The 16,968-nt window shown below is 40.1% G+C and overlaps 1 long non-coding RNA gene across 11 annotated transcripts in view; it reads left to right on the top strand.

Moving 5' to 3' along the window:
- Nucleotides 1–16,968, top strand: part of LOC141558238 (uncharacterized) — a 125,236-nt gene that overhangs the window by 58,828 nt on the left and 49,440 nt on the right. The gene's annotated exons all lie outside the window — the stretch shown is intronic.

Below are 16,968 nucleotides of genomic sequence, written 5' to 3' on the forward strand. Positions count from 1 at the left end.
TTACAGGTAGGACTGAGTCTTGGATATTATCACTTGATAATATCATGCTAAGGAGGAGGGACAAAGAAAGGTCAGGCAATTGGAGCCCTAATCCAGATGCCTAGGGATGGGAAGGGGCTGGGAGTGAGACACTTTTCCATGCTTTTACCCATTCTTTCTCCTCCCTTGCAGCACTTTTCATTCACTTGCTGTTCCTCTCACCAGCTTCCCACTCCAGGTTACTTCCTAAGAAACTTTCTTGGGGTTGCAAACCCTGAGGCAGCCCTAAGGAACTGAAGCCATGTGGGGTTGAAGTTGGCTGACTGAAGGCCTACTATATCTGAACCTGAAGCCTTTTGGTGGAGGGGGAGTGAGCTGAAGCTTCTTAACAATTGGTGCCCTTTTATTCACAACCATTGGGGAGGGGGGAGCGTTTAACCTAGCAAACCAGGACCATGTGGCAGTATGATTAGTGTGGTGGAGCGTTGAGAAAACTTAGCTTGGCCTAAGAATCCAGGGGAGGGTAGGATATAGAGAGAAATGGCATTATATTCAGTTAGTATTCTAAGAAGAATTAGGTTCAAGATAATTTATCTACAATATCAGAATTTGGCACAAGGTCAGCTAGAAGTTCAAGAATCTTAACAATTACAGTCCCTTTTCACCTTGCTGGGACTCAGTTTCTTTATCTAGAAAAAGAGGACTTTCTCCTAGCTGCTATTGAAAGTTCTTTCCAGTTCTTATAGTCCCCAAAATCTTCTTGTTCCTCCCTACTCCATAGACATTTAAGAATCATAATCAGTTGTGGGATTAGGTTTTAGAGAATCTTAGTCTACCCATCCCCCTCTCCTCCCAACTATCCTGCATCCTTGGAGAATAAAGCCTCTTGGAGAAGTAGGATTTATTTAAGCCAGGCTTCAGAAGATTTCCAAGTACATTCTGCAGCTAAAATCATTTATCACTGGGGATCATTTAGAACTGAGGATGTGCCCTACCTGACTAGGGGCAAAGATAACTGACTTCATCTCCTGGGCAGGATAGTGCCTAAGACCCTACGATTTTATATCATGTTGTGATTTAGTTTTGGAATTTGGGAGTGATTCTTAACCAGACCTTCGTCACTAACTAGTCAGTGACTTTGGGGATGTTCTTGACTGGATGTTCTTGACTTCATATTCTTCTCTGTACAAAAAGAAGTTTAAATCTTTGTTTTATTCTAACTCTATAAAGTTGTATGATTCTATCCCCATCTCCTCCTCTTAACTCCCCCAACATTTAATACTTCAAAGACCAGATTCTTGTCTTGTAAATAACCAAAAGGTGCAATATATCAGAAATCAATATTCCCCATAAACTCTTTCCCTTCATTCTTCAGGATTAAATGAATTTTATCCAATCAGGAAAAAAACCATACTAATTGAGATCTAATTAGTTTTTTCTATGAAGAATAAATACCCTTACAAGTAGGAGCTCCTTAGTGTACATCAGCTGCTGTAATGTTTAAAATAGAATGGATGGCTTCAAAATATGATGGGAAGAGACTTTATCCCTTTAATAAAAGTCCAATTTCTCTGTTTTGTTTTTTAAATTAAAACTTTTTATTTTCAAAAATATGCATGAATAATTTTCAACATTCACCCTTACAAACCTTGTGTTCCAATCCCCCTTTCCCTTCTCCTCCCCTATGTGGCAAGTAATTCAATACATGTTAAACACGTACAGTTCTTTTATACATATTTCCATGACTATCATGCTGCACAAGAAATATCAGATCAAAAAAGAAAAAAATGAAAAAAGAAAACAAAATGCAAGCACACAACAACAAAAAAGTGAAAATACTATGTTGTGCTCCACACTCAATCTCCACAGTCCTCTCCCTGGGTGCAAATGGCTCTCTTCATCATAAGATCATTGGAACTGGCATGAATCATTTCATTGTTGAGAAGAGCCAAGTCCATGAGAATTGATCATCCTATAATCTTGCGTACAATGATCTTCTGGTTCTGCTTACTTCACTTAGCACAGTCTATTTTGGAGGCAGAACTTTAAAGCTGGAAGTAATCTCTAACCCCTTTGTTTTATAAATGAAATTTATTCTGAGACAAGAGACTTAACCAAAGTCATACAGCTAACAAATGAAAGTAAAGATTTGAACCCAGGTCCTCTGACTTGCCTTTCTTATGGTCTATGAGGTTGAATATGGGCTTTTTTTTTCCTTTTTGGTGGGCACCAAAGCAAGGTTGGGGAAAGAGCCTGAAGGTGATCAAAAAGGCAGCTTTGTCAGACCTGACTTGCCCTGGATGTGGTAAGATCCTTACTCTCTGGTTGGTTTGGTTGGATTTCCTTTCCTACTTATTAACGCAGCTAGACCTACTTTATGTAACTTAAGATTTTTAGCTGAAGGTGACATTTGATGTGAGATGCTTTAACTTCTAACTATCCTTGTGCCAAGTTCTTGTATTGGGGCAAATGATCCTGCATCTGAGTCTTCTCAGAATTCTGATTGAGTCTTCTCAGAATTCTGACTGGATAGAATAATTTTTCCTTTATCATGTCTTCCCTAAATCTTCGATGGTTCTGATTAATTTGAATCAATTTACTAAAAATTTATCAAGTTCAGATCCTGTGTCCACTATTGGGAGTTGTGGAAGACTGAGGGAAAAGGGGCAAAGGATGGTATTTGTTCTCAAGCAATTTATAGTGGAGTTGGGAAGACAAGAATTGAAATAGCTCATAAACATGAAGGCAGCTGATAATCTAGTGCTAAATCCATGGTTCAATTAATTTTAAATATTTTACTTAGTAGGAAAACAGAAAAGACAAACCATTGTGGATTGCAATTGTTAGAAAAGACTTTGTGGATGAAGTAGTATGGTATGGCATAAATCTTGAAGGAATAGTATTTGGATTGGTGAGGGGGGGGACTACATAGATGTCCAGAGCAACATGAACAGGAGGAATAACAACCCTACATTTATATTGAATTCTAGGGTTATAAAATACTTATAAGTAGCTAGTACAACTTTCAATATCCCTACACTATAGATGAGGAAACTGAAGGTGAGAAGCTAAGGGACCTATGTTACCATAGATAATTTAGCCAAAATAAGTACATTTGTCTTATGTATTTCAGAATGGGTCTGTTTGGACCCTGACAACTCTGTCCCTCTCTAAATCTGAATCCCTAGGGTTTATCAGAATTAGATTGTCTCTGCCTATGAGAATTCAAAAGACAACGAATGGAGGAAATTGGAACCATAAACACTGTTCTATCAAACTCAACTAGTAAGTGTTGGAGCACAAGTTCCTATCTTTCTGAAACTAAACCCAATACACTTTTCAGTCCCCCTCTTTCCCTGTAGAATTGCATGTAATATTTGATATCACATTTAAGAAATAGGCCTTCATTGGGTTGAGGTTTTGGTAGGCAGGGAAAGGTCAGGGAAAAGGAAAGGAACACTCTTTTACCAAACAGCTGTGTGTGCTAGGCACTGTGCTAAGCACTTTACAAATATTTTCTTATTTGATTCTAACAGTGACCCTAACCCTGTAAGGTAAATAGTATTATCTCTATTTTATAGTAGAGGAAACTGAGGTACAGAGTCGTTGAGTAACTTCTTGTAGGGACATAGTTTGGATAAGTAAGGTGAGGTCATAGTTTGGATTAGGTGGGGCCAGCTGTATGAAACCACAATGAGAAGTTAGACAATTGAATCATAAAATTGTTAGAATTGAAAGGGACCTTAGTTCAGCACTCTCAACAGAGAACCATTTTCTAAGTAAAGATTTCTCCAAAGTTTGAACCTGGGGGACCAGAATGAGTACCATTGATAGAAATAGAACACACCCAGGAATATTAGAAAAAATTAGAGACGACTCAGTGTTAGAAGGTGTGGGAGGGATGGAATTCTATTCAGTCCTAGGATGGCCTCGAAAACTTTGGTCAATCTAATGCACAGATGACTTCAAGTTTATTATACTTATCAAGAATAGCTCATTGATACTGGACTTGAGCCAAAATAAATAAGTTTAAGTATTTCAGATTGAGTCTGTTTGGACCCTGATAACTATTGGCTCTTTCTCCCTTCTCCAAATCTGAATCCTTAGGACTTATTAGAATTAGATCGTCTTCTGCTTACAAGGAGACAAAAGGCAAGACATGGAGGAAATTCAAGCCATAAATACTGTTATATCAATTCACAAATATTTACTGAGCTACTACTACTTTGTGCTCAGCACTGTGCTGGGTGCTATAGGGAATACAAAGCAAAACATCAGACATGTTTTCTATTCTCTTTTGTGTAAAATGAGTTATTTCAGTTTATTCAAGAAAATATTTAGACTTTTTAGAATGTTGGTGTATAAGTCAAGAGTAATATGGAATCAAGGATCTGACATTTGGAAAAAGCATCAAAGATCATTCTATTCAAGCTATTCATTTTACAAATGTTGGTGGTACAGAACTATTGTCCCCCATGTGTAGATGAGAGAACTGAGGCTTAAAGAGGCTAGTGATTTGCCATGGCTACATAGTAAACTTAATGTCAGGACCGAGACTAGAATTCAAGTCTCCTGATACATAGTGCAGTGCACTTTCCACCATGCTTCACTGATTCATTTCCATAATTGGGCAGTTTGGGTTCCTACTAAGAGGCAATGCCATTCTGATAGAGATAGAGAGATGGGCAAGTCATTTAACCTCTCTGTATTCTAGGAAACTTCCTCAGATTATAGGTTGAAATAAAGATGCCACCCAGTATTGACAGGAGTAGTTCCCTCACCTGGAAATTCCCTAAACCCAATGAACTCGAAGGTTTAGTCCCTATCAAATAAGGTTGAGTAGTGGATAGATCTCTGAGCCTGGAGTCAGAAAAACCTGAATTCAAATATTATTTCAGTCATTTACTAGCTGTGTGACCTGTTCAAGTGACTATTTCTGCTTGCCTCAGCTTCCTCAACTTTAAAATGGGGGTTATTGTAAGGATTAAAATGAGATCATATTTGTAAAGCATCCGGCACATAGTAAAAAATGCTTATTTTCTTCCTTCCTTGCTATCCCTATTCTATGGTTATTGTCATACATTCCATAGTATGCTGACAGATAATAGCGCTTTTGATGATCTCTTTTTTTATGGCATCAGTCATCAACTTTTGATAAATTATACAGTAAGAAGTACGAATGACATATAACCCTATAAAGCTTATAAATCATTTTATATACATTATTTCATCTGAATCTTACACAATCCTGTAAAATAAGCATCACAGAAATCTCCATTTTAGAGATTAGGAAACTGAAGTTCAGAGAGATTAAATAGATTGCTCATACTCACAGCTGGGGCAACTAGAAGGGGAAATGGATAGAGAACTGGGTCTGGAGTCAGGAAGGTACATCTTAATTCAAATTCAAATCTAACTTCAGACACTTAATGGCTGGTTGACCCTGGACAGGTCACTTCATCTTGTTGCCTCAGTTTCTTCACTTGTAAAGTGGGCTGGAAAGGGAAATGGCAAATCCGTCCAGTATCTTTGCCAATAAAATTCCAAAAACAAAATGGGGTTACCAAGAGTCCATTGTGACTGAAAACTGAAAACGAAACATCACGAAGCTAAAGTGTCAGAGGCACAGCTTTCCTTTTCAGTTCCTCCTCCCTTTCCACTACATCACACTGCTTCTTGATGTCTAAATGATTATGAAATCATAAAAATGAAGACAAATGTCAGTCGAATGGGATGGAAATATGATCTAGCTACCACCATCTGTAACTAAGTATAAATATAATGTAGAGTAACAACTCACTCATCTGGAACTAAGTAATCTGTAACACAGCTGGGAACTAAGGAATAAGGAAAGGGGACCTGTGAGCAGCCAAATAGTTGTCACAAAATCCATGCATTAAAGTTCATGAATTTTAGTTATAGGAGAGCTCCTAGGGCCCTCATTCAGAGTCTATTTATTTTTAGTTTGCAAATAGTTCCAGTTGTCCTGGTTATCTGATTTCTAAGCTTCCAATAGATTTGGAAGGGTTACTAGAGTACTAATAGCTGACAGCAAGAGGAAACAGGAGGAGAAATTATATAAAGAAGATGAGAACTAAAGAGGTCCAGCAATCTTGGAGCTTTTTAACGTTATAGTAAATAGATCAATACATTTAAATAGCCCCTGAAGACTTTCTGATTTCACAGCATAATAAAATAATTGATATTCATAGTGATGACCCTAAATCATCAAACAAAGGATAAGTTATATTTAGTATTCTCTGTTTTAAAAGACAGACATATAGTACATTTTCGGAAGATTAAAATCCAAGATAAATTAAAAATAAAATGTGTTTAAGGGGGGGCGGGGAACAAATCCTTAGCTGTCCCGAAAATTCAATGAATTACAATGACGTTCACTGAGGTTATAGAGAGCTAGTTCTGTTGTAATTGCTTCAAACCCTTGACCCCTTCTCCAAAAAAACTAGATAGTAGAGAAGTAAGAATATTAATCAAGATTGAAAACATGGTCCACAAGTATGAATGAAGTATTTATATTATTGAGAACAAATCCCTAATTAGCTCATGTTTACATAATGTTTTTAATTTTGCAAAGCATCCTCTTACAATAACCTTGCAAGATGGGTTGTAACAAGTGTATTATCCATATTTTACAGATGGGGAAATAAAGGCTTAGGGCTGTGATGACTTGCCAAACTTCACTTTGTTATTGTTATTGGCTGCGATTAGCAGTCATGATTTGAATTCAGGTCTTTTGACTCCAAATTCAGAATTTTTACCACTCTACTACTTTGTCTTTCTTGCAATAAATAGGTCATCACTTTGATAAGATCCTGGGAAAGTATTATTGTTGAAAGCAATAATAGTGTAGTCATAAAGTTGGAAAGTTCTGAGTCAAGGTTAGGCTAGATCTCTTCTTTCCAAAGCTCTTTAGATAAGATCCAAAGCTTCAGTATACCCTTCAGTACCTGAATGATCCCGAATCTCAGTTTCCTCATTTATTAAATGGAAAGAAAAATTTAAATTACGCTCAAAAGGTCTTGAGGATTTTATCTTCATTTATTTTCAATAAAATTACACATTTCACAAATAAAATATATAGGATAGGTAAAAGTCAAATGCCAATTAAAAATATGGAGACAGCAGGTGATGGGCTTTGGTCAGGAATATGAGCTTTGTGGATTAAAGCTAAGGAAAGAGTTATCTGAATGGTTTAAATACAACAAAATCCAATGTAGCCTTCAAAATTAAAAAAAATGGGTTGTTTGATTTTTAGTTTACAAATAGTTCCAATTGTCCTGGTTATCTGATTTCTAAGCTTCTAAGTTGGTTGGTTGAAGGGTTGTTACATGTGATTGATGTGATTTTATTGCAGTAGGAAATTTGCAGAAAGAAAAGCCACTTGACTTTGATGTAGATGATGGTTAACTTCAAAGATGGCTCTGAAATTAACTGGCTTAAAAAAGTTGGGGATGGGAGACCTTAAGAGGTTAAGTGACTTTCCCAGGGTAACAATATGTTTCCAAGTACGATTTGAATCCATGCCTTCTTGACTCTGAGGTGTGTCTCTCTCCATGGCCTTCTTTATTATATAGCTTCTTTCTAGCCATAAATTATAATTTATAGTCATAAAATTACCTGAGGCTTAGAGAAATTACATAAAGTTGCTCATTGTGACAAAGCTAGTGTCAGAAACAGGATTTGAAATGAGCTCTTCTAGCCCTAGCCACAATGCCACATTACTTTTCTATCTGGTATTATGGTGCCATCACTCAAAAAAAAAAAAAAAAAAAAAAAAAAAAAAAAAAAAAAAAGGCATCCTTTCTAGCCTAGTCTATGAAAGCCCCTCAGGAAGGCACATTTCCGCCTCCTTCAGTAATTACCCAAGGAAGGAAATGAGGACAATTATTATAATGATCACTGGATCACTGTTATTAATAACAATGACAATGTCACTGATACTTTGTATTTTCAAAATATATCAAACGAGAACAGTTCTACCAATGATCCTTGAGTTCTTTAACCATGTTGATGTGGTGGCATGTTGGTGGGTGCTGTAGTAGGATAGCATCTCCAGACTGTAAATAGATCAATTAGAAGCACATTTTAAAGCCCAAAGAGTCCCAGAGATCCATTCCTTCAGCCTTTGAGAGAAAGAGCTGATTACTGAACTCAGAACCCATCAGGTACCTCTGCTGGGGATTCATTATGAACAAATTGCATTAGCATTAGTATATAGTCTGTGACATCTATTTTGGTTGCATATGGAGCCTCTTTTTTAAAAATTGTTTTTCTGGTTCTCAGTTGTGTTTTGGATTACAGAAATTCAAAGACATAAGATGTTTCTTTTTGTTCTTAATTATGGAAGGGTAACTGAGTATTATTTCCATTCCCTCCAATTGATATTTACCTCCACTTTTATGATTTCATACACATTTATATACCAGTAGGTAATCCGGCAGAATAGAAAGAGTTCTGGGCTTGGAGTTAGCCTCTGATATTTAGTAGTTGTTTAACCCAGAAAGAGGACTGATACATATGCTGATAAGTGATCAGAACCATATTTCTTTGAGAAATTGGGAGTGAGTTCTCATCTCTCAAATATTACAATCATCTATTGATTGGGGGAAAGACGATTAGGTGTGAAGAGAGAAACCAAATGGCTTTTTGGGGCCCAAGAGAGAAGAAAATGATGATTCAGAGGGAGATTTCATCTCAAATGAACCTAATCTGTGGATGGGCAATGTCACTCCCTTTGTTGCCTCTACAAGCTACAGAACACCTTAAATATTCTTGACACTTCTCATTCCATTTCCTGAGCGATACTAAACATTGGTAGGATTTCTCAGGACACCAACCATAAAGCAGGAAGGAGGAAGGGGGAAGTTTCTCCCCTCTTTAGAGGGGATGAAAAGGGAGTAGTATGTGGAGGAGATGGGAAAGAAAACAGCAAAATTCACTGGGAAAAGGAAGAAAAATGGGTGAAACCAGATAACACCAGGATCCCAGTAATAAGCCATTTCACAGTTTCAAAGTTAGGAGTTTCTTTTTTCTCTCAGTGGTTAAACTCATTCCTCAAATAGCACCAGCAAGAATTTCATTCCCTCCATCTTCCTTCAATAATGCTTCCTCAGGGACTTTCCTCAAGAAAGGAATCCGAGTATTCCCATTGAACCAGAGACTTAAAACTCCAATGCTGTGTGTTCACATTCAGCCTCCTCTAGTCCTTCCATTTATTGCTTTGGGGAATTCATGTATCCTCCCTATATAAGAACACAAAGGACTTTGCTAACGTAAACAGGGAGGAGGGAGTAAGAGAAAGCTCTTTCATATCTCATGCACATGGCACATCCAATTTCTGAATTTAAGGTTCAGGATAAGAGGATACATACACATCAGTGGAAATGATCATTAGGGAATGTGGTGACAACTACGAGAAATTATCTCTTCCAACCTCTCCTCTCTCTTACCCTAGGGTCACAGAGCTTATACTACATCTGGACCTGTGGGATGTTTCTCAACACCCAACCCCTACTTAAGGTAGATTCCCATCATCTTTTCAAGAAAGGAGCCCCAGGTTACTTTTATCTCTGTATACACATCCCTCCTTGATAAGACTATTCTGCTCTGAAAGAAACTGGATTTTTCCACTCTTGAGAAGAACCTGTTCTTTCAAAAATAGAAAATATGATCTTTTTTTTTTTTTTTTTTTCTCAGATCCTCTTGGCTGGGCTAGGGACAGGAACAGGAAGGGACTTCTTTTAAGGGAACATCAGGGTTTCTCAGTGTCTTGATCTATACAAAATAACTATGTGCTTGGGCAGTGTAATGTAGTTAGGAGGATATTTCTTATACTTCCCAAAGTCCACTTGGGCCTTTCATTGTCAACTCCCTTGCTGCTTCTGGATCACTGAAACTTACCTATCCTGTATCAGGGCACCTTAGAGATATGGTGTCTGTGCCTTCCAAGCTGATACTTGAGAAAACCGTCCATATTGGTTTGCTAATGGAAAAGATGGTAGAAGGCCTCCCCTGCCTTCCTACCTCCAACAGCTATCATAGTTTCATATTTACAGACAATCCTCCCTTCACTCCTTGGTAACTTAACCTAGTAGCAGCTTTCATAGCGTGAATTTTGAGCCATGTAAGGGGACGATGGCACCTCGTTGAGATCTATTTGGGGCAGGTGGAAAAGTCTTGCAGTATGTGACACTCAAAGCATATGGTGGCTTCTGATACATTGAAAGTTGGCTCTGAGGAAAGTGGTAGAAAGTTGCTGCTGAAGTTTTCCTGTGACAGTACTGAGAAGTTTGCTTGAGGGGAGGGAACCTCCATCTCTCTGAGTGTCCCAACCTTTTCCTCTCCAGAACTTTAAATCTGGTTACCCGACAAGGCGTTCCAGGGATGTGGACAGAGAGAAGGCTCTCTCTTGCTCCCCTCCTTGAGAACGGTCCATCTCTTTTCACGAGCAGCCATCTTGTGACACGGTTTTGCACTGGGTGCTGCGGTGCAGGCTCAAAGTTAAGCGCTCGTACCGCGCAATTCTGCTTCCGGGAGGAGCGGGATCAAGCTGGGAGCGCTGTTCCCGCGGAAGAAGTCCGAGCGTCCGCCCCAGTAGCAACCACCAATCTTTCTCTCACTCCCTAACATCCCTTTAACATTTACTCAAGATCAACATGCAAATGAGGCTATTTGCATGACATTAGCATCCTGGAGGCTCTGGCTCGGCATGGGGACCTACAGGGCCCCGGGGTATCCCTGCTGCCAGGGAAAGCGCAAAAGGATCTTTGCAAGCGCTCAATGTATCTTTACTTTTCTTTTAAAAAACAAAACTAAAAACCCAAAAAACAAAACAAAACAAAACCCCTTATCTTAAAAAAAAAAAAAACCACAACTGTCGTTATTTTAAAAGAGTCCTTGACTCAGAGCTCCATCTTAAAAAGATGACAAATAAAACCAATAATAATCGTGATATTTATGTAGCCCTTGAAGTTTGTTTCTATAACCTAGGACCAAGCGAAAGAATGCTCAAACCCTGTTATTTTCGCCCCAGTCAGACACCTCTAAGCTGATCTTTGGCGCCTCAAACTGAGGGGTTTCTCGACTTCCTAGTTTACGGGGCTAATATAGCACGCGTTCCCAAAAAGCACTCTCTGGGGAACGGTCCACAGGGGCTTCGGAACTGACCAGGTTAAAGTCTGGCAGTCTCTACAAACTCCTGGCCCCAGTCTGTCTCGCTTTAAACTACTGTCTACAATCTCTTCTGCTCTCACTGTAAACTTCCCATCCCTTCAATCTAAAAGGGCTCACATCTTTAAACCGCTCTTTAAATGCGGATATGTCAGATTTGCTCCCAAATTAGGTAAGCTAATTTTACAGTTTATTTCATCTTAGTGGCTGCACGTAAAATCAGTGACGGACATTGATTTTTTTTTTTATCAGCTCTTTTGAGTGTCAGTTTTGTCATATATAGGAAAAGGTCTTGTTAAACAGATACTTGCTTGGCTCAAAGAAGCATTTCCATCATCTTCCTCCATTAAACTTCTTCCTCTCTTCTCCCTTAACCTCACCCCCCTCCTTTTTTTTTTTTTTTAAATCTATTCGAAAGGATATTCCTCTTCCTATAGAGAATCCGATCTGTCTGGACTCCTAGGCACAACTCTTTGCATACTGAACAAGAGACATTACTCGGATATATATGGTTCGAAGGGATTAAGAACAGGAAAATCTGTGGAGATTGGAGTGAGTTGCCAACCAATCAGCCCTGGAGATTAAGAGGATGGAATGCTGTGCATGGCATGGTTCCATCGGAGAATTTTTCTGGGGCTGGGAAATCCTTGGTAGGGGAGGACCAAGGTCAAAGAACCTCTGATCCCGGGAAAAGCCGGGCCTGACGAGGGGGAACCAAGTGTATCCACATAATATTCCAAATAGCAAAATGGGTGAACAAGGCACCAAAATAAGGTTAGACTGTGTATGCCTAGAATCCTCAATAGCCGAAGGACACAAATCAAATTAATTAATCGCCTCACCTATTCAGCTGAACTAGACTCATAGTCAAAATCCACAAGTTAATACACAGTGAAAAGACAAAGCAAGATCCTAAAATCAAGAATATAGAGTCCACCAGTTAATGCTCAGTTACAGCCCTCACTGCACATGGTGGGTGAGAAAGGCTGCAACTCAGGAGTCAGATCAATAGCTTTTAGCCCTACTTTAATACGAAGGCCCGTCCAACTTGGGACCACTAGACCCTTTGCCTCCCTACACTTTTGGTTTCCCCCAGCACCTTGAAGTATTTTTGAGAAGCAGGTAATAATTTTCTTGTCCTAAAGTTTGGTTTGCCAGTGGAGCCGAAAGAGGTGCTATCAACGAGCACCAAGGGAACCTCTTAGTCTCCTTGTTCTCGATTGTATTTATTTCTTTAGCCAATTACATAGTTAGGAGTGTTTGTCTAAATGCCTGAATCTGAGCTCAAGGGAAGTCCCCTTTTTCTAGCCAAGTGGAAGTAGACTAGAAGTGGGTAGATTGGGGCGGGGATGGGGGGGATTCTTGATAATTAACAGCGAGGTTTTCGTGACCTGGGCCTCTCTGTTAACTGGGTTTGGACCCTAGCGAAGAACAAAGGGCCGAGGTATCTAAGCGCCTAGAGCCCCCCCCCCCCCCCCCCAGTGCTCCCTCCCTTCCCTCTCATTCACACCCCCCTCCCCGCGCAGCCTCGGGCTTTGTGCTCTTTCGCTTGCTGCACCTGCCGAGGTTTAAGTACCTTGGCGAGGCGGAGCGGGCCGGCTATTTTAAACGCCATCTCCACAGTACCTGCTCATGAATAAACACCAGCCCTATTTATCAGGTACTTAGCGCTCATTGTGCGGGGGAAATTGGTCCTTTTCTGAAAGTCTCTTTTCCTCAACCCATCTGCACAATTCTGGTTGGAGAATCTCCCTAACTAGAGTAGTCGCTCCCCCCCCTCCCCATCTCACCCTCTACACACATACACATACACACACTGCTTCAGGGGTAAGATAAACTCGCTTTTCTTCGCGTAAGTGTGTGATTGAGCTGCAACAATAGAAGGAGAATGGAAGGGCGCTGGGTCAATAGTTATCGTTTATTTATCAGACAGGACTTAGAAAAACAGAGCAGGTTCAGGAAATCGAAGTGTCCGTTTCATCTTTATCTGAACATTCGCTCCTCTTCCCCCACCCCCATTGATTCACAGAAACACAGAATCAAACACAGAAATACATTAAAAAAAAAAAAAACGCACTGGCAGAGTGATTTAACCCAAGTGGGTCTCGCCACAGACTAGCTAGGGAGATTCCCCAACCAAGAACTTTTCAGAAATGGTGAGCCACTTCTCCCTGGCGAACTACGTCCTTCTCTCGTCTTACCAGCCCAAATGGCCCTTACTGTTTGCCTTTTCCTTACTTCCACCAACATCGGATTCTCACTCATCCTCATTGACATTTCGAGGCGGGAAATCCTAGATCTCAGGCTCCTATTAGTCAACTTACTGTTCCCATCTAAAGCTCCTCTGACTTTACCCAGATCACTGCAGGATTCAAGGATCAGGTAAAAATCAATTAACAAAGAGTCCCTGGGACAAGTCCGTGGTGGTGGAGAAAAGCTTGGGTTATCTCTGACACCTGGTTGTCCGAATCCCATTTTCCAAGAGAGTGCAATTAATGCGGAATAAATGCAAGGAGGGGATTTATGCCAGGCACTCGGGAAAAAAGCAATCCGCTTGTTGATATAAAAACATAATGATAAACATATATAAATGTGTAAATATCCACGAGGGCACATATGTACCCATATAAATGCACATGCATTGATTTCTTTACACACTTATATTTTCCTCCCACTACATACACCATGTGGGCGATATAGATATAGATATATAAATACATTTCATCGAGATTTTCTTGCTACACGTGTCTAATTCAATAATGAATACAATCGATTTTGGAGAACTATTGGTATTCAAATATATGCAGATGTGTAAATGGAAGCCTTACTATGAATGCCTGAATTTTTGAAATCAGACATTTAAAAATGTCTTTTATTCCTCGCTTTCTCCCATGTCTTTATTTTGAAAAAAACTAGAATCTGTTCCTGAGAGCTAGCTGAACATATCTCCGCTCCCCTTTTCCTTCTCCCCTCACCAAAAAAGAAAGCCAGACAATCATCCAGTCTTCTCTCGATGGAGTACAGGGACTTAGAGTGAAATTCTTTTAAAATGATCTTTAGAATCTCGTCATCAAAAGGGTTTATTGTGGTTTCCTCCCTCCCCCCAATTATGTCTTCTCCTGGGGTCTAGAAGCCGTCGCAGTAACAGGGCCGAGCAAAATCGCAGTCTAACCGTTTCCAAAGGACTTCGTAGGATGCCTCTAGGCCACTACATTCGGCAGTGATTCGGCTCAGCCTAGGGGAAGGGAGGGGTGAGAACTGGTGGGTTGGTTTGTTTAAAAAGAAGGGCCAAGGGCAGTGAGTGGCCACGGAGGAGTCGGCTGTGGTGAGTTCAGAGAAGACAAAACAATAACAATTGCCCCTCTGGTAGTAACGACTTGTGGCATAAGAGTACTGAGATTTGCCGATGCTTCTTGTGACAACTGATAGAGAAAATATAGGATGCATGCAGAGGGAAACTCATTGAGTCCGAGTCTGAGGGAAGTCCCAGGTACTGGGATCTCTAGACCCTCACTGACTGATGTTTGAGAGCAATTATCCAGACCGACGCCCGACACTTAAGAAAGCCTTATGTATATAGAAGCCATCAGCGCGTTATTGCAATTTTGACAAAAATGGACTGTGTTTTCTCGTGCTTAGCTTAAAATATAGCCCCCCCTCCCATTCTTATAAGAACAGACTAGAAAAGTAATTAATTTCCTCTTTTAGAACAAAGAGATGTGAGGAAGCAGAAATTAGAGATGCTCGTGTGGAACTTTTGCTTTTCCGCAAAGCTAGGGAAGGATGGATAGCCGTGTCGCTGACCTATGAGGCTGACTGCGAATTCATGTGTTTTTACGTGGTTTAAATATATAATTATTGAAATTTAACGCATCTACGACCTTTATAACATCGTTTCTTTGGAGAGAGTTTTATTTCTTGAGCCTATGATCTTTCCTGGTCTTGGATCCTCGGACCCTTTCACACATTTTCTTTTTCTAGGTAGCAAAAAGCCTAGTCTTCGTCTCTCGAAACCTTCCTTTTAGGGAACAGTCGGGAGAAGAAACCCCGACACAACAGTCCTGGGCAATTGGGTGGGTGACTGACCGAACGGAAAACATTCCCGGTTGATCACTCTTTGAGAGAAATTCTCTCGCTTTGGCTTCCTTTGCTGGACCTTTCCCACTTTCCAAATCAGCATTTTATTATGGCTGAGAATCACCACTTGCAGATTGCTTTATATTTCTGGAGAAAATACTGAAATTCATTTTTTTCCCTCTTTGGAATAACTGTAATTAAATTTATACACACGCGTTATGTATATAGAGTCACTTATTTGGGAATGTATGTAACACGTTTTTCCTTGGCTGCTTGGCTCAGTGTGTGTGTGTGTGTGTGTGTGTGTGTGTGTGTGTGTGTGTGTGTGTGTGTGTATCTGTGCTCTCTCACATGCACGCTTCAGATTTCACATTCTGTGGGTGTTGTGTCCGCCCCCCATCCCCCGCCCCCGCACAAAAACTGTCCTATCCTTCACATCACGATTTCCCTGCGTCTTAGCCAACACCTCGTGCCTATTTTTAGTGGTGACTGCTCCTGCTGCAGGCTGTTGCCTTCTCCTGTCTCTGGCTCTAAGCCCCTCCCGATGGAAAGCTCTGGGGACCCTGCAACGAAGGGCTCGGGACCCTTCAAGGGCAATGTGCCCACTTCTGCACTCCCTTTACTCCCCAGGTCCTACACTTTTTATAGGGACCCGAGGTTCAATTGCCAGCTTTACCAGCAAAGCTCAGGGTCAAGAAAATATCCCAGCTTCAGGAGTGCAGTAAAACCAGATACACTATGAGGAATTTGATTTTGCTAGGGAAAATTGAGATGTCCATAGAGGAATTTGAGATTATTTACCCTTCCTCTTTTCTCCATTAACATTGCCCCAACTACTTTTGTCTCAATAAGGATTTTTCCTATTAGTTCAAATACTATTATTAGTCCAAATAATAATGGCATAATATTTAACACTTACATAGTGCTTTAAGGTTATCAAAGTTCTTTGCATACACTATTTCATTTGATCCTCCCAAAGGACCTAAAACTACATCCACATCCCAAATGATTCCACAGTCTTCCATGGTGTCTTCAGGTCTTAGTTCTGGCCCTGACGGGGGAATTAAAGTGTTGTTACAGTTAGACAGCCTGTATACAACTGAGCAGCCAATGAAGGCCTAACCCTCCTAGGGCACTATTAGTGCCAGAGCAGGTGTGATAAAGATAGTAAATGTGCTAATCATCCCTTGCCTTATTATCGGTTGCAAAAAAGGAGAAAGTGAGTACTGGCCTTCCTTCTGTAGGAGATAGAAGAGTAGACCTGACTAAGACCCTAGGGAGCACCTGTAGATTCAGGAGATGTCAGCTCCCTAAAATTCACTTTGATGAAAATGCTAAATCCAATGCCACCAATGATTATCAGTTTGGAGACACCTGCTGGAGGGCAGGTTAAATCTGGAAGTATCTCACCTGATTCACTACTTTGAGTAGTAAGAATATAATAGCTTCCCTCTACCAAAGCTTTCCTCTCTTTGTATAACTAAGGAAAAAATTGAGGGGAGATCGGTCAATGGTGCTATTATTTTATTTACTCTAAAGCCACATTTGTTGGGAAGGTCTGTCCTCCAGCAGAAGATAAGACCAGAATCATAAAATGTTAGAACTGAAAAAGGTTCTTGAAAGTATCTTGACTAATTCCCTCTCCATTTTATGGATGAGAAAACAGAAATTGAGAGCTGAAGAGACTTGTCTAAAGTGGGTTAAAAAGCTAATCACTTCTTT

Source organism: Sminthopsis crassicaudata, chromosome 2, assembly GCF_048593235.1.
Source record: "Sminthopsis crassicaudata isolate SCR6 chromosome 2, ASM4859323v1, whole genome shotgun sequence".
Taxonomy (NCBI): Eukaryota; Metazoa; Chordata; class Mammalia; order Dasyuromorphia; family Dasyuridae; genus Sminthopsis; species Sminthopsis crassicaudata.